Source organism: Neofelis nebulosa, chromosome 4 (genome assembly GCF_028018385.1).
Source record: "Neofelis nebulosa isolate mNeoNeb1 chromosome 4, mNeoNeb1.pri, whole genome shotgun sequence".
In the NCBI taxonomy this organism is placed as follows: Eukaryota; Metazoa; Chordata; class Mammalia; order Carnivora; family Felidae; genus Neofelis; species Neofelis nebulosa.
This window is the reverse complement of record NC_080785.1, coordinates 92,863,052-92,881,276: the sequence shown is the minus strand read 5'-3', so window position 1 is coordinate 92,881,276 and position 18,225 is coordinate 92,863,052. Positions and strand designations below refer to the sequence as shown.

At 40.6% G+C, this 18,225-nt stretch overlaps 1 protein-coding gene across 3 annotated transcripts in view; it reads left to right on the top strand.

The window, feature by feature from the left end:
* Nucleotides 1–2,614: 2,614 nt before the first annotated feature.
* SLC26A3 (solute carrier family 26 member 3) overlaps nucleotides 2,615–18,225 on the top strand; it is a 47,129-nt gene continuing 31,518 nt past the window's right edge. For 2 of the 3 annotated variants that reach the window (XM_058725379.1, XM_058725378.1), the window contains exon 1: nucleotides 12,085–12,197. The gene's annotated coding sequence lies outside the window, so the exon portion shown is untranslated. Of the gene's footprint in view, nucleotides 2,789–12,084; nucleotides 12,198–18,225 lie in introns of those variants that run through there. The other variant, XM_058725380.1, reaches the window with a different exon arrangement.

Here is an 18,225-nt window from a genome sequence, read left to right as displayed (position 1 = left end):
GCAGCCAAAAGCTATCTACTTCAGTAACAATATAGTATTTTCCCAACAAAAAAGTGGGAATACAGAGTTTTACAAGTTCATATGCACTAAAGGGACAGTGACACAGATGATTTAAAATTAGAATCATTGCAAAAAAATTGGGAGTGGAGTGGAGAATGGCCATTAGTTTTAATACTAATTTTAGTTGTGACAAAGCCTCCTTATTAGCTAAAAACCCAACAGTAAAAAAACTTTTTTGAGACGCCTTGAGAAGTATGGATTCAAGAGTCTAACTTCTTTACCTGGACAAGCTGTAAGACTGTAATAGAAGATGATATTGTTCGACACAAAATCAAAGATATCTTATGGGGGCTGGCAGAGAGTCTTTAGGGTGTCAGAAACCTTGGCTCTTCTACCTTGTTCTACTTCCCTAGAGCTGTTGCCTATATCCACATGGTCCAAAATAACTCACCACCACATCTGAAATCTTCTCAGCAAGAAAAATAGAAGCAAAATCATTCCCTGGCCCTGTAAGGGCCATGAATTTTAATCAAGGAAATTCATGTATCACTAATCCTTTAGATTTTCCTAGAAGAGGAAGGATAAGGAGAAGAAGAAAATGAAGAAGAAGAAGAAGAAGAAGAAGAAGAAGAAGAAGAAAGAGGAGGAGAGGGAGGAGGGGAAGGAGGAGGAGGAGGAGGAGAAGAAGAAGAAGAAGAAGAAGAAGAAGAAGAAGAAGAAGGGGAAGGGGAGGAGGAAGAGGAGGAGGAAGAGGAGAAGAGGAAGGAAGGCAATCATTTATATAATTTAATTTGAATTTTAAACAATATTTTTTCCTAATGCTGTAAAATAAGCTGGATGGATGGATGAATGGATGGATGATAAAAGACAAAGCGAAGCAAACTTGTTAGAAAATTACATCAAGAGCAAGAAGATACTGATTTTTGTTACATGAACTGGAGGTTTTGCAATGCACACCCTGAAACTCACAATAGATATGGGAATGTCCAATTCATACTCTTGGGTGTCAAACTTTTCCTTTTATAAACACAGGGGGGAATATCTAAGAACTTGAATATGAGGAAATGAGTTACCTCAAACTAACAGGAAAGAAAGGATAAAGACAAAAATGAATATCTGCAGACAGGAAAGGGTTAACCAAGGGGTCTTAGCCTTAATTGCTGAGTCTGGTCTCACCAAATACCTTAATATCAAGAAGAGGGACTAGACAGTCACAAGTTTATTTATGACAACATTGTTTCGAAGAGTGAAAGACAAGCCAATGGGACTTAACACAATTTGAAGATTTTTCAGGGCTCTATAAATGTTTGAAGTAGAAGATAACATTTGGGGGCTGATAACTCACTTAAATTAAATGTAAGGTAATGAACTTTGAGCTAACGATTATGTCTCTAAAGATAACAGCCTGTCCTCTGATCTTGGCTGCCTTTCCTTGCTAGGTTAGCTTCCATCACAGAGTGTGGCGGTAAAAAAAAATTTTTTAGTTTATTTATTTATTTAGAGAAAAAGAGAGAGAGCACAAGCAAGGGAAGGGCAGAGAGAGAGGGAAAGAGAGAGAGAATCCCAAGCGGGCTCCACTCTCTGCACAGAGCCCAGATGCAGGGCTTGATCCCACCAACCGTGAGATCATGACCTGAGCTGAAATCAAGAGTTGGACGCTCAAGCACTCAACCAACTGAACCACCCAGGCACCCCACGATAAAATATTTTTTAATGTTTACTGGCACAAAAGAGAAAAGTCGATGGGAATCCTGTTTTTAATTTTTTTTGGAGATAGAGCAAAACAGCACTAACTGTAATTAGCATTAGTGAATTTGTCAAGAAAACTCCTCCCTTTTCAATAAAGGGAGTCAATTTTTCTTCCCTTTCATACCCACGTGCCCATGATTTATATGTTCTTTTCCTCTATTTCTACAATTTCGATTACATGGTAAAGATTGCAATAAAGCTGGCTATACTTGCCTATTCAATCTCTTCATAATGAATTCAACAAATATCCAGTGATTATAAATAGTAATAACACTAGAACAAGCAGTTCTTAAAATTACAATGGGTTGCATTCCTCAAAAAGGTCTAATAAATCAAAAGATTGTCAATCAAATCTGATTTCCTCATAAGAACAATGCTTCAGTAGCAGAGTTATGTCTGTTTGTAACCAAATGCCTGATGCTATCTATCTATACATATATTTTTAGAAATGACCACAGCCATTCACATCTGATCAATTCGAAATTATATGCCTGTGTACTATTCAATAATACACTTTTCAATACACTTTTCAATGTGTACATAAATCAATGGCCAACACAGTCCAAAAAACCAACTGTACGGATGATATTTATTTGAGAGGGCCTATGAAGAATTTTGTCAAGATGATCAGTGAGGCTCGGAGGGCACTGTTGAGCACTCCTAGGAATGGTTGTGCCTGGGGCTCTGGAGACAGATGGTTCCTGGGAAATGATCTATGTCAAGTGAGGGGAGGTGAGCCCACCGCTCTGCCTCACACACCAGCAGAGGGGGAGGTGGGGAAGAAGAAAGAAGACAGAACCCGAGGGCATAAGTACCTGGTTACACCAGATGGTATCTGCTTTTACCCAGCCGTGGTTGGTTCTTCTGGGAAACTCCTATACAAGGCTTATCTGCTTTGCTTATTTTAGCCACTATTTGCTTCCAGTTCCTCTGTTCGGCATTTGCAGAGGTAGCAATGTCTACCTGTCCTATGAGCACATCCAGAGGAAAAATAGAATTTTTGTCTTGCACCCACCAAATCCTTTAAAAATCTTCAAAGGTCAGTGCTATTTAAACAGATACAGAAGGTAAAAGATTATTATAATTTCTCTTCTTATCTAAATCTATTGATATAATGGAAAATTCTATGCTCTCTCTTGATTAGCTTTGTTTGTTGAAAAACACAGTTGAAGTGGTGGAAGGGGACGTTCATTTTTATTCTGTGTATTTCCATACGATGTAACTCTCTCTATTTTTTTTTTTTTACAATGTGCATGCGTAACTTGTAAAAGTAGAAAGTGAACATGGAAAGGACAATAGACAAATGGATTGATTTGAGTCAAATTAAGGAAAAGTAGAAAAGAAAATGAAATAATATGATAGAGAGAGATATTGATGCAAATTCTTGGGGACTGAGTAGCACATTTGGGGCTTCATCCACTTACCTGCTGTTTTTTACTCAACTTGAATCAATGAGAATTTACAGAAAGGACTCATGGGTGAGAAGGAAAAGGGCTTGACTGTGGGAAAACTTTGCTTGAGGAGTACCCTGAACTGTGCTAGTATGGACCCATGGTAACAGTAATTTTAGATGTTCTTAGTTTGAGAAGCTGCAGGGTGGCTTAAAGGGAACATTCTTGTAGGCAACTAGAAGAATGAGATTTACACCTGAATGAGTAGAGAGAGAGATAGATGCTGATTTTGGAACCATGACTGTAAAGAGAATGAATTCCTCTAAAAGAGTGAATGTAGAGTTAGAAAAGCAGACGAACAGGGGCACCTGGGTGGCTCAGTCGGTTAAGCATCCGACTTCGGCTCAGGTCATGATCTCATGGTTTGTGAGTTTGAGCCCCGCATTGGGCTCTGTGCTGACAGCTCAGAGCCTGAGGCCTGCTTCAGACTGTGTCTCCGTCTCTCTCTGCCCCTCCCTCACTCACATTCTGTCTCTCTGTCTCTCTCTCTCTCAAAAATAAATAAACATTTAAAAAAAAAAAAGTGGAGGAACAAAACAAAGCCGAGGCAACCAGAGGTGATGGCCGATAGAAGAACAAGCCAGAAGGTGACTGCTCTCAGAGATAGAAGAATAAAGAGAACTTACGATCATGGACAAAAGGATAAGAATTCCAAAAAATAAGCAAAAAGTGTAACATGTGACATCAGGAACTAAGAAAATGGCCAAAAAGGACCCCTTTGTTTTGGCATAAAATAAAAATAGATCCATTCAGTCTTATGAGTGTCCAGATGTCCGGAGTCTTGGTGACTCTTACCGTTTCTTGTTGGAAACCTTTACTGTTTACTAGAAAATTCTACCATGATGAAGCTGGTGCGAAACCCTGCCAACTCTTTACAATCCTCCCAAGATGAAGTTGGCTTCCTTCCAAACCATTAAGGAATGTTGGCAATAACGCCCATTGTTGTACTGGGAGTCCCACCTCTGCAATGAAGATGGGGGATGGGAGGGGAGCCTGGAATGGTGAGGTCAGAAGGTTATAATATTATCTTCAAACATATAAAAGGTAATCCTTCAGTCCAATATTGCTATTAAGAAGTCTTATCACACCACCACACATAATAAAACAAACTGGTGTGACAATAAACAATAAAGGAAATGTGACTTAAGCTTGGAATCAGAGTTGTGAGCCCCAGGTGACCGTCTTCAAGTTTGGACAAAATGTACTTCCTGCAAATGTTTCGGCATCACCTCCCACTCCCTCTGTGCACCACGCCCACCCCTGGATTCACCCAGGATGACTTGGCCTCCACGAGGTCACTCTGCTCTAAAGGCTTCCACCCGACTGTGCTCTACGGGATTGCATCTCCTCTTCCCAGTGTGCTTTTTTCTAAACCAAGTCTCAAGTTGAACCAAAATAAAAGACATCAAAAGGTTTAATTTGCTTCTTTTTCTTCTTCTTCTTTTTTTTTTTTTTTTTTGAGAGAGAGAGAGAGCATGGGCTATCTTTTGAGTACATGGGCACATGAGGGCAGGTGCAGAGGGAGAGAGAGAATCTTAAGCAGGCTCCACGCCAAGCTCAAGGCTGATCTCACAACTGTGAGATCATGAGATCATGACCTGAGCCTAAATCCATTCAGTCGCTTAACCAACTTAGCCACCCGCACACTCCTGATTTGCTTCCGATTGCTGATTGCTGCTTTGTTGGAATCTTTTTTCTCCATTCTGAAATTCGAGTTTCCATTCAGTGTCTGGTCTCGACACTAAGAGGGATTAATAGAGATTCATATTAAACTGGGAATTATTTTCTTTGATGGATAGGAATCGTTTGGGGGTCTGTCTTTAGGAATAAACAAACAAACAAATAACTGTCTTATTGCCTAAATCCTGAAGGAAACAGAGAAAGATGCTCTGCATGGGCAAATTGAATCTGTGAAAAAACACCCTGGACTCTATTAGAAAAATCAGTAATGACTGAAAGTCAAGACCTAACAGTTAATCTAGAAGAGTTGAAGTTTTCTAGTTCTCTTCCCGACTGAGAGATTTGCCTCCTGGTGTAATTTCTGCCCATTTTCTCAATGACATCTGGGGATGCACCTTCATTTTGCCAGGAAATTTGTTTTCATGTACTCAGCCAAACACTTAAATGGTCAACTTTGAAGAAAAATCAGGTTACTTAAATAGTTATTTAATACAGTTATTAAATGAGTTATTTAAATGAATAAATATTTAAATGAGTCCGCTAATCGTTATATACAAATGGATATGTTTGACACGTCAATGTAGCCGTGATATTAAATCTATTAGTTCTGCTCTATAATTTTCATATTTCTTGGCTTTTGGGAATCCGATGAGAACTATGGCCACTGAAAAATTCATACTTGCACACTCACACACATGTTTTTACGGAGCGCTAATGGGGTTTCTGAATTCTAACCCAGACAGGCATTTCTGTTACATTCAACTTGGGTTTGATTCATGAAAATTTTATCCGGAGGCTCTTCTAATAGAATTCAGTACATTTCGTAGGCCACGCCATGTTGTAGAAGAGGGTGATACCAGGCTACTAAAATAAAAACACCCATCTCGAAAGTGTTATGAGTCACATGATACCGCATCTGAAACAACTTTGTGGATGGAAACTTCGTGGTTTAGAACATGAACATCAAATGTCTTCGACTTCTCTTTTTTATAAGTGCTCATTTTCTTCTTCAATTAAGCAGATTCTTCCACCATAAATGAAGAATGGGATAAAAAGGATTTATCTCAACCCAAATTTTTAGCTGTTATCAAATTATGATTTTAGTGCAAATTTGAAAGTCTGTTTTCTATTAAAAGAGGGATAGATAATGCTGGTCTTTCATATTCATGTTTTAAATCAATATGCGTATTTATTTGTGTTAGTCACTCAAAAGCCTTTTAGAGCACCGGTGATATTTCCAACACTGTGCCAGGGATAGAAAGATAAATAAATAAGACACATGTGTATTTATTTATTTATTTATTTATTTATTTATTCCATGTTCAGGAAATGGGAAAATGTTGAAAATCCAAGAGAAGTATTTAATTCAAGGCATCATGTCAATTGTGATGATGAAAAGATTATGAAGAAAAGATTTATTTCCTAGGATATGTGTAAATCAGTAACATTTGTTATGTTAAGGCTCAATAGCTGCTAATTTTTTAAGAGTGCTTCTAATTTATAATCATACAATGGCATTAAAAATAGTTAGCTAACGTATCCTCCCAAAGCTTTACACCCTTGAAACTTGAGCTAACCTTTTGAGGAATATTTCTTATTTTGTTGTTTGAGGAAAAACATTTTGCTTTAAAAAAAAAAAAAGGAATAAAACAGGCACTCATCTAATGGCTAAAATTGCACAGATCAATGATACGAAATGTTGGTGAAGATGAGGAGTAACTGGAATTGTCATACATGGACGGTGGGAAGTTAAACTGGTAAAACTACTTTTGTAAAACAAGTTGGTAGTTTCACATAAAGTTAATATATTCCTATGCCATGACCCAGCAATGCTTCTAAGTCATTATCCAATAGAAATTAAAACACGTGTCCAAAAAAGACTTGTACAAGAAAGTTTATAATCACCCCAGACTGGAAACAACCCAAATGTCCATCAACAAGAGAATGTACAAACAAATTTTGGTGCATTCATCCAATGGAATACTATTCAACAATTTAAAAATGGGCAGCTAATACGTGTAGCAACATAGGTGAACCTCAAAAATATCACACAGTGAGGGGCACCTGGGTGGTTCGGTCGGTTGAGCATCTGACTTCAGCTCGGGTCATGATCTCAGGGTTCATGGGTTCAAGCCCCACGTTGGGCTCTGTGCTGACAGCTCACAGCCTGGAGCCTGCTTGGGATTCTGTGTCTCCCTCTCTCTCTCCCCTTCCCCTGCTTGCACTCTGTCTCTCTCTCAAAAATAAATGAACATTAAAAAAAATTTTTTTAGTATTATGCGGTGAGACAGAAGCTACACAGAAAAGAGAACATACTGTATGCCCCATTTACATGAAGTTCTAGAACAGACCAAACTAATCAAAGGCGATAGAAATCAGAACAGAGGTTGCCCCTGGGGGTGGCTGAGATTGACTGAGAAGAGGCATGAAGACATTTTCTGGGGGACTGAAATGTTCCATACTTTGACGGCATGGGTGTTACATGGGATGGCAGGCAGAATATGGCCCCCAAGGACATCCATATCCTAATGCTCCAAACCTGTGAATATGTTATCTTAAGTGGCACAAAGGACTTTGGGAATTAGGAATATGATTGACGTTAAGGGCCTTGAGATGAGGACACTATTTGAGTGGGATCAATCTAATCATATGAGCCCTTAAAAGTAGAGAATCTTTCCCACCTATAGTCAGAAAGAGAAAATGGCAACAAAAGTAAGGGCACAGAAATGTTAACACTGCTGGCTTTGAATATAGAGGAAGGGGTTAAGATCCAAAGTATGTGGAATGTCTGGAGAAACTAGAAAAGGCAAGGAGGTAGATTCTCCTCTAGAGCCCACAGAAAGGAACACAGCTCAATCAACACCTTGATTTTAGTCCAGTGAGTTCTACAGAACTATAAGATAATAAATTTGTGCTGTCTTAAGCTACTAAATTTGTGGTTATTTGTTACAGGATCAATAGAACCTAATACAAGTGGGTATTTGTCAAAACTCACAAAACATACCTTTAAGATTTGTATATTTCGCTGCATGTAAATTACACCTTGAGTGGCTTGAATTGTCCTCCCCCCCCACAAAGATATGTTAAAGTCCTAACTAGGTACTTCAGAATGACCTTATTTGGAAATAAGGCCACTGTCATTAGTAAAAATGAGGTCATACTGAAGTAGGATGGGCCCTTAATCTAAAATGACTAGTCTCCTTATAAAAAGAAGGGAAGACAGAGACACAGTGAGAGCACCAAGCGCTGCCAGAGGCAGGAATCAGGACTACGCAGCTGCCAGCCACAGAACACAGGCTTGTGGCCACCCCCAGAAGCTAGGAGGAGGCAAGGAAGGATTCCACCCAGGGTCTCTCAGGGGACCGAGCCCTGTGACACCTTGCTTTTGGATTTCTGGCCTCCGAAACCGTGGGAGAATAAATTTCTGTTGTTCCAAGTCACTTAGTTGATGGTACTTTGTTATGATCACCCTAGGAAATTCATACCTCAAATTTTAACACAAAAGAAATCTGCAGTAGGAAAAAGAAATGTTAACAATGTTACAGATGCAGTTGAAGCCCTGTCAGTAGGTCTTCCCCGGTAAATTTCCTCCGACTCACCACAAGAGTAACCTCAATCCTTAATTTCTTATCATTCCATTGCTTGCTTTTAGACAGTTGCTATGTGTCTCTGAATCGTATGTATTTTTCATGTTTTTTTAGCTTCATACGAACAGAATCATGTTGCACTTACTTCATAACATTTTTCACTCGATTTCTGCTTACCAGATGAATTCGTGTTATGTGCAGCTCTAATACATTAATTTTCATCACTGTATGCAATTCCATTTTATGAACAAAGAATAATTTCTTTATCCATCATCTTATAATCGGACACTTAGGATATCCACCCCACCACCATTAAAACATTGCTGCTATGAACATTTCCGAACACTTGGCAACATTTCTGAAGGATATGTACTTCAGAGAACCGCCAAGTCTCAAAATACGTGTGCCCTCAACTGGACAAGACAGTGCCAAACTGTTCTCTGAAGTGATTGCCCCGGTTTATATGCACAACAGCAGTATAAGAGTTCCTATTGTTCCACATCCTGGTATCCTTGGCATTTTCAGGCATTGCAGGCAAAAGAGATTTACTACGAAGTAAATGGAGCTTAACTTTCAGAGCCCTTCATTTTCCGGGGGCCCTTTAAAGCCCCACAGCTCATTTCGTATTTGTAATTTTGTATTCTTTTTCTTAAAATGAACTCCACAAATTATATAACCTTCAGGCTCCACCAAATCTAGTTCCACCCCTCCGAATGAAAGGTGTGAAATGTACCTCACCGTGGTTTTGATTTACTTTTCCAGATTACTGGTGAACATCTTTTCATATATTAACTGGCAGTTCAGGTGCCCCGGAAATTGACAGTTCACATGGAGATTTTGCCTTTTGTCTTGTTGACTCGTAGAAGTTCTTTGTATATTCTGGACATGAATCTTTCTGAAGACTTAACTGGGGCAAATATCTTGTCCAGTCTAACAGCTTGTCTTCACTTTTGTTACAGTGAATTTCATTTTTAATTCAAACAAAGTAGGGTTTATTGATACCAAATTCCTTTACGATGTGCACAGTTTTGTGACTTGTTTAAGAAAATATGTCATCCCAAGATTTCGATGGTATTCTTTTTTTTTCTGAAAGTTTAAAAATTTTGCTTTTTACATTTAGGTCTTTCATCAACGTAAAAAATTTTTGTGTGTATGGTGTGAAATTGGGGTCTAAATTGTACTTGTTGCACGTGGATAGCCATCCTGGAGCAGTTCACCTCTTCTCTGCTATAATGCAGCCTCCATCGTATATTAAGTTTTAATATATGTTTCTGGCCTTCCATTCTATTCCATTTGTGTCCCATAGCACAACGAGAGCATGAATTAACAAAGCTTTGTAATACGTCTTTATACCTGACAGAGCGAGTCTTCCCATTTTTTCCTCACCAGAATAGTTTTGACTCTCTTGGCCCTTTTTTGCTTCCATACAAGTTTCAGGACAAGTTCCCCAAGTTCTATGGGGGGAAAACTTTTAGACTGGTATTGCAGTAACATTTAATGTAACAGAGTAATTTGTAATAGGTTAATTTATCTTTGATATTGAGCCTTTGCATTCATGAAGATAGATGGCTGTACATTTTTCTCAAGTTTCCTTTGGTCCCTAGTAATGTTTTGCAATTTTCTCTATAAAAGTCTTATGTGTCTTTGGGTAAAATTTATTCCTACCTGTCCTAATAGCTTTTGTTGCTGTTACCGATGACACGTTTCTTTCTTTACATTTTCTGTTTAGTTATTGTTAGTATGTAGGAATACTTTTGATTCATCTTTGTTCAACTTGTATCCTGTCACCCTCACCAAACTATTGTTTGTTCCAAAATAAATCATTTTTAGTCTGATTCATGGTCTGAGATCCTATCTTTACATGCACTATTTCCTAATTCTTTTAGCAACCAAACCTAAGAACACAGTTTGATCAATGCACAATAGTTCAAAAGCACTATTATATGCTCTAAATGATCCCATATCTAACTCAATTACACAGTTAGTATCTGGTTGAGCCAAGTTTAAAAACACAGGTTACATTGGGGCGCCTGCGTGGCTCCGTCAGTTGGGCATCCGACTTCAGCTCAGGTCATGATCGCAAGGTTTGTGGGTTCGAGCCCCGCGTCGGGCTCTGTGCTGACAGCTCAGAGCCTGGAGCCTGCCTCAAGTTCTGCGTGTCCCTCTCTCTCTGCCCCACCCCCGCTCACATTCTGTCTCTCTCTCAAAAATAAATAAACATTAAAAAGATTTTAAAAAATACAGGTGACATTAATTTAGAACAAACTCTAGTGACTCGTCCAAATTCTTTTGGAATTGTGTTGTGTGGAATATAATTCATCCATTTAACTGTCATTCCACCAGTTCTGTGATAGGTTTATTCTAGCTACTTATTCACAGTAGTGAATAAGACAGTCCAAGGTCCCTGCTTGTATGGAGCTTTCTTTCTAATGAGGGAGGCAACCATTACAAGAAGTCGAAAAACATTTATCTTAAAATTATGATGCTATGTTAGAAAAGTACAGGAAGCTATGGAAGAATACCACTAGAGTAGCTGCTTTAGATTCCGGGATCAAATGGGCTCTCTCTGAGAAACTGAAGCTGAGTAAAGCCAGAGAGGCAGGAAAGAAGAGCTTTTAAGCAAAGGAAACAATGTCTAGAAGGAGGTGGAAAATTCAGGGGACTAAAAGACGCCACTGTGGCTGGAGTGGCGAAAACAATGGAGAGAGCAAGACCAGATGACGTTGGAGAGGTGAGCAGGGGGGGTATCATGCAAGACTTTGGAGGCCTTTCATCTTAAGGATAATTATTAGCTCCTCGAAGAGTCTAGCAGAAAGAGATCACAACTATGGGTGGCAAAGAGACTTGAGAGGACCGAGAGGAAGCAAGGGCAGCGTGGGGCTCTAGCGAGAGAGGGTGGTGGTTCAGGTTAGGGAGACATGTGGAGATGGAAAATGATAGCTCTGTGATACATATTGGAAGTCGATTCATCAGGCCTTGATGATGATAGATTGGCTGGGGGTGGGGAGAGTGCAAGAGAAGAGTGTTTGCAACAGGTTTCTGACGTGAGTTCAGGGGGTGCTCTTTACTGGGAGGGGGAAGATTAGAGATGAAGCGGATTGGGGAGAAAAAAATCAAGTGTTCAGGTTTGGATGTGTCAAGTCTGACATGCCTACGGGGCATCCAAGTGGAGATGATGAGTAGGCAATTAAATATGTGGGTCTGGAGGGCTGGGGTTAGAAATTTGAAAGTCACTAGGACCTCCCTTCTAGACTGACAGGTCAAATGTCAAGGAGGTAACACTTGCAGAGATTTGTTTTTAACTTACATGTGCACCTCTCTGTGTAAATTTCTGCAAACCAATAAAACTCTCTCTCTCTCTCTCTCTCTCTCTCTCTCTCTCTCATGCGCACACACACACACACACATGCACACAGAGTGCAATGAGTGGTATAATCTCACAAGGAACTTGAGGAAACCGTTGTCACCATCCCTTCTGCTGATCGGAGTCTCAAAGGTCAAGACCACATTGGAGTCTTTCCATTGTTGTAAAAGTTAATGAAAGTTAATTATTAAAGCTGACAGAACGGTAATTTCCCCACTGCCTTACATAACCTACATATAGACATCTCCATACATATGGATGCGTTCAGAGCCTATAGACCTAAGTGGATGGACACTTCTGAGAACCTGACAACTTATCTCAGAAATTTTCTGCTGTCGCTGAAGTGATTCACTGAGTGTGTCCCAGGTAGGAACCAAACTTACGATCATTTTACTCCAACTGGTCTGCTATTTCTTGAATATGGTATGTCTTCTGGTCAAAACCTATTTAGAAGTTAGGGTTGCATGAGCAGGAATGAATGATTCCACTAACAATAGGTTTAAAATGTATGCCCAGAGCTCTAGCGTTGTGAAGTAAATATTTGAGTAGACTTTGATTTAACCAAATAAATCGTTGTCTGCATTGTTAAGCTTTAAATAGCCTTTTCAACAATAGTAGAGGTTTTTGCCTTAATTATTCACATAATTCTTTTAACTCCAGACCCAAATCTGACTTTATAGGTAAATCATCTATTCTGAAGTTTGGGAAAGAAAGCAAGCTTTTAGGAATGGTTTTTCTAGGAGATAGAATCAGCTGTTAGAAGGTGTTGAGAAAGACCTTTTGGTCCAGAGGTGAGGGATTTATCTGCTAGACACCCCCAGAAAGTCCAAGAAGGGAAGTAGAGGGAGGAGAAAAGGGAATGAAGCAAGTAGGAGAGAGAGAGAAAAAAAGGGAGAGAGGGAGAGAGAAGGAAATTGTCACTGGAAAGTAGTAGAACGCCATATGCCATGAGTAATGAACTGTGCATGGGTACTTATCCTATGGATTACCAGCCCTAATGAGATAAAATTTCTTTCTTTCTTTAAAATGCCAAGAAAAGGTAACCCAACAGGCTTTAAATATGCAAATGAGAGACTAAGTATTAAATCATGTGACTAAATAATTCTCTTTTCCCAAGTGAAATTGTCATTCAGAGAAACAATGTAGTGAAAGTTAGCCACAAAAAGATGGTCCCTATTGAGAATTTAGGAGACAACTATTTGATTTCAGAAACAAGTCTTTTACAGCGAGTAAATACATACCTAGCGTCTTCCATCTGGATAAATAAATGAGTATGTACATAAATTAACCAATGTATCAGTATCTACTAAATAGCTCGTATTCAACCAAGACACAAAACGGTTCACAAAGTGAGAATGGCCCGTATTTTGTGCATGTGATACTGAGAGTAGAGACATGGGGGGAGGGGCTCTAGGCTCAAGGTCCCCACCTGGAACTCTGTTCTCTGGCCTTGTCTCTCTTCGGAGTTAGGGCAATTGGGTGCCCCACGGCAACACGGCAGCAGGGGGTATGTTTCTGAGAGAATCACTCACAAGTCCTGGCTTCTTGTCCTGGCTCTGTCACTTACTAGCTGTGACAGGTATCTCCTCAGATCTCAATTTCTCCAGCTGTGAATTGGCAATAACAATGTCTACCTTCTGTGCCTACTTCTTAGGATAAATATTCAAGGGCAAAAAGTAAAAGTGCTTGGAAAAACTAAAGCCTTTATAGAAAGTGCAGGGATCCTCTTCATTCTTCTCTCACTTACTGGGTCTGAAACTCCTTGCTATGGCATATTTTAACATTTCTCTAACAACTTAGTTGTACGGCCAACAAAGAAGTTCTTCTGTTCCAGTTTTTGGGTCACTATCCTTTGAACATGGTTTGCTCATATCCTGTTGCTTTCCCATCATCTCTCCCAAACTTATCTGTTCTTTCAGGTTTAACTCAGGACCCACAGTTCCCTCATGAAAACTTCCTCAATTCCAACCCACATTCATGGCCCTTCTTCTTACAACTTGTCATCCGTGCCAATCATTCTGGGCATTCCCCCTGTAAATGCATATAAACTTTGGAGTTTACCATTACCGTCATTTACCATTTCTTCATCTTTTGTCCTCAGTCTAGTTTATGTAAACAAACCTTTTGGGGCAATTACTCTATGTTATAACCTATGCAAAGGGAAATAATGAGTAAGATTTAGGCCCTGCCGCTGGGAAAATGAGGCTAACTAGGGAGAGAAACTTGTAAACAAATCATGACAGTGTAGTACACTATGGTAGAGCAATACATACAAGGTACAAGAAGGAAATGATTAACTCTTTCTCAGGGATTCCATGAAGGCCTTTCCACATCTTCTTATCTTACACAACTACGTTAGGGACAGAGTTCCTGACAAACAATAGGCCGATAAATGCTCGTTGAGGGAAGTGAAGGGACAAATCAATGTTCAGGGACAGCTGACTATTTTTAAGGATGAGTAGGAATTCACCAGGGGTTGGAAGAGAAGAACACACATAAAAGAAACGACATGCATGAAGGCATGGAAGGTATGGTAAATATGGGAGGAGGAGGAGAAGTTGAGAACCCAGTGAGACAGGCCAGAGCCGATACGTAAAGGGCCTTGCACGCCATGCTATGAAGCTTAGATCGGCGCGTGCTTTCAAATATGTTAACATAAAACCAGTGAGAATGGACAACTGGTCACTCGGGATAAATGCAAAGCAGACATGAAGTCATAGAAAAGTTGGTAGCACTAACGTTTTCAGACAGGTTCTGGTAGACTTTTGTTAAACCCAATTTACAACTTGTCTACCCAGTCAATATAAACTCTGTCGTGAGGCCATTAACAATGCAATTAAAGCTAAGAAGTGTGTTGACAACAGCCCTACTTGCAATCCTGACGACAGCCCTACAGGGAAGGTAATGGCGTCCTCTTCCACCACTAGGTAAACAGAAGCTTGGAGGGCTTGCCCCTAGCAACAGGGTTAAGCAGCGGCGAAGCCAGGTGTATTTAGCTGCCAAATCTGTCTCCTACTGCACCTCCTAACTGCCTTGGGTTTGACTTCATTTTCAGCAGGATGGCCAATAATAATAATTGTGACTAAAAATGATTGTTAATAATGTTTAGTGCCTGAACTAATATGAAGCTAAAGTTAGGTTCCTAGAAGATGTTAAAAGGCCACTGTAGGGGTGGCTGGCTGGCTTAGTCGGGAAAGCATGGGACTCTTGACCTTGGGGTCACGAGTTTGAGCCCCATGTTGGGTGTAGAGATTACTTAAACAAATAAACTTTAAAAAATAAAAATATAAAACCGAAAGACCATTATAAATTAAGTAAGTCACAGAAACAAATTTCTCGAGTCAGCAATGCAAGACTCACTATGAGTGAGCAAGAGGTGTATGAATTATCCACGTTATTTTGGCAAAAAACAAAAAACAAAAAACAAAAATTCCAAAATCTTTTCTTTTGGGCATCTTGCCTTGCTTGGGACTCTCTGGGGAAACTGCTCCACATCCTTGGTACCCTCACCGTGATCCATCACCCCTAATTGCTTTCTATGTCACTTTATCTCCTCTCTGCAGGGAAAAACTCTGGCCTCAAAAACAATCTGGAAGTGTCTGTGAGATGCTGATAGCTTTCGAAAGATCATCACTAAGACATAGGGGAAAACAGGAGTGTTTTTCACGTTCTAAGTGATAATGGACCCATCTGTTTCTCCTAAGGAAATAGTTCTAGATTCAGATTTATAATATAGCTTAATTAATTACCCTGCCATGTTTCAAAAGTGACTGAAACACACAGGAGTCACAGCACTTAACCAGAAATTATTGCCTGCCTCAGCCCATGACCCCTTCTGACCTCTCCTCTCAGCACGGATCCGCCCTCCCACCCACCACCCCCAGCCCAGCTACTCCTAATCACCATCTGGCCTTCTCCAGTTCCAGTGCCGCCCTCTCCCTGCTTCCATCTGGTTTGACACCAGCCAGAATGGGGGGCTTTAGGTACCCTTGATTTCTGGTTCGTCTTCAGCTGTAGATTGCGGCTCCTCCTAAGTTGCTCACTGAATCAATTATTCTGCCTGTTCTTCTATATCTCCCTCCTCCCATAAGTATAGCTCTCAAGACACCACTGTATTTCCCATTGTCCAAGGGGCAATTCAGGAAACAGGGCTGCTTCCCCTGGTTTTTCCTGACTGGCGCAGGGGTACCCAGAGATCCTACTGAAGGATGGGATCATTGAGCATCCACTCTGGGCAATAGTGGTACGGGTATCTACCATGATGGGGGGGGGGTGGCAAATACTCTGCATACCTGCCTGCCTCCTGCTTTCAAATCACCACCAAGTAGGGGCCCTTGGGTGGCTCAGTCGGTTGAGCGTCCGACTTCAGCTCAGGTCATGATCTCACGGTCCGTTTGAGCCCCGCATCGGGCTCTGTGCGGACAGCTCAGAGCCTGGAGCCTGTTTTAGATTCTGTGTCTCCCTCTCTCTCTGCCCCTCCCCTGTTCATGCTCTGTCTCTCTCAGTCTCAAAAATAAATAAACGTTAAAAAAAATTAAAAAAACAAATCACCACCAATTAAAGAGAAATACTAGCACTGTTTTAGGAGCATCTGGGTTCAAATGAGCTGTTTCCTAGCAGAAAGGGCAGCGCTCGGAGAGACTAGAACACTTGGATAGATAAATGCTGAGGAGTCGAAAAGTCAAGGCCATTAGACACCTCTCAGCGGAGGGGGCAGGCAGCGCGGAGGTGCTCGGTAACTGGAAGGCAGGCGGTGACACTCAGTGCCTGGCTGCAGGGTGGAGATGGGTGGAACTGGGTGCAGGGTGGGGTTGGGGGGGTAATGCACATGATCATCCTTAATCACTAGAAATATCAAAAAGTTATTCATAAACCAGAATAGTTCAATTAAAAAAACTGAACCTCAGAAATCAAATCCAGGATTAAATTCCTGCTCAGAAAAAAAAAAAAAAAAAAAGCCGAGAAAGACGAGTGTGTATGACTGAGCCTCAGAACCAAGTAGGTCTATACATATGCATATATGTGAGTCTACGTATATGACATATATGTCACAAAGGCCAAAAAATTTAAAATAACACATCATCGGAAAGGAAATAAAAGTGGAAATGTGTACAAACAAGGCTTTGAGTTCTAAAATTATTAGGAGGAAAGATACCTAAGAAAAAATTTCAATCCCCTAAAAGCCACTGACACCCTAGGAAACCCAGAGAGAAATGTGAGGGATGACGATAAATCAGAACATGAAAAGGCATATATTAATATGGGTGTAATCCTGGAGACGAGACCGGAATTGTAATTCTAGGAACCAAGAAAAATTTTTTTCCAAGAATTTCCGAGGCAAGGTAATTTGTTCAGGTGAAAAAACAAACAAAAAAAAAAGTTAAGAAAATTGTTTTCAAATTCCTAACTAATGTAGGTCATACTAAAGAATCCCAGAAACAGGGGCGCCTGGGTGGCGCAGTCGGTTAAGCGTCCGACTTCAGCCAGGTCACGATCTCACGGTCCGTGAGTTCGAGCCCCGCGTCAGGCTCTGGGCTGATGGCTCGGAGCCTGGAGCCTGTTTCCGATTCTGTGTCTCCCTCTCTCTCTGTCCCTCCCCCGTTCATGCTCTGTCTCTGTCCCAAAAAATAAAAAATAAAAATAAACGTTGAAAAAAAAAAAAAAAAAAAAAAAGAATCCCAGAAACGATGAAATGGAGAATGACAGTAATTTATGACTATCTGGACCTTCTCCGGGCAGAATTGCCATCACAGTGGTTGATTCAGTGGCTCACATTGTGTGCTACGTGTGGACCAGGAGGCAGCAGCTTTGGAAGCAAGAATGGCAGCAAAAGAACAAACCACAAGACTGGAATGTGACCCTCAAGGTCTCTTTCTCTAAATTCTGGAAAGATTTCTTTAGCTGCCCTGATGCCTACCCTTGAGTGCTTCCCCTTGTAGTAGGTGCTTGGGGTGAGGAGGAACTTTCCAATGTGGGGCAGGATGGCGGGGTCCAGGCCCTTGATCCAGCTGGAAGTATGACGGAACCCACTCAAGAACCAGCCATGGTCATCCTCCGGCAAGGAAGCTAAGAGAAACGAAGTTATTTCCACCATCGATGTAACTGGAAAAAAAAACAATCAAACTGTGTCTTAGCAGAGAAAAAACATACAGAAGCAAAAGGAAGAAAAAGAAGTACTTTCTTAAGAAAGAGTTGATGACTTTTTCTGGACAACTTGGTGAAAATAGGAGTAAAGTGACAAAATAGTGGAATCTCTCTTTTCTGTCCACGGCAGCATCTGACATATGAAATAAGGGCACAGTGCTGGCGTCTTCTCCATCCTTAGGGTGGCTAGGTGGGATACCTCACAGGATGAAAGCTGTCCTTGAAAGACACTCCAGACAGCGTTTGCAAG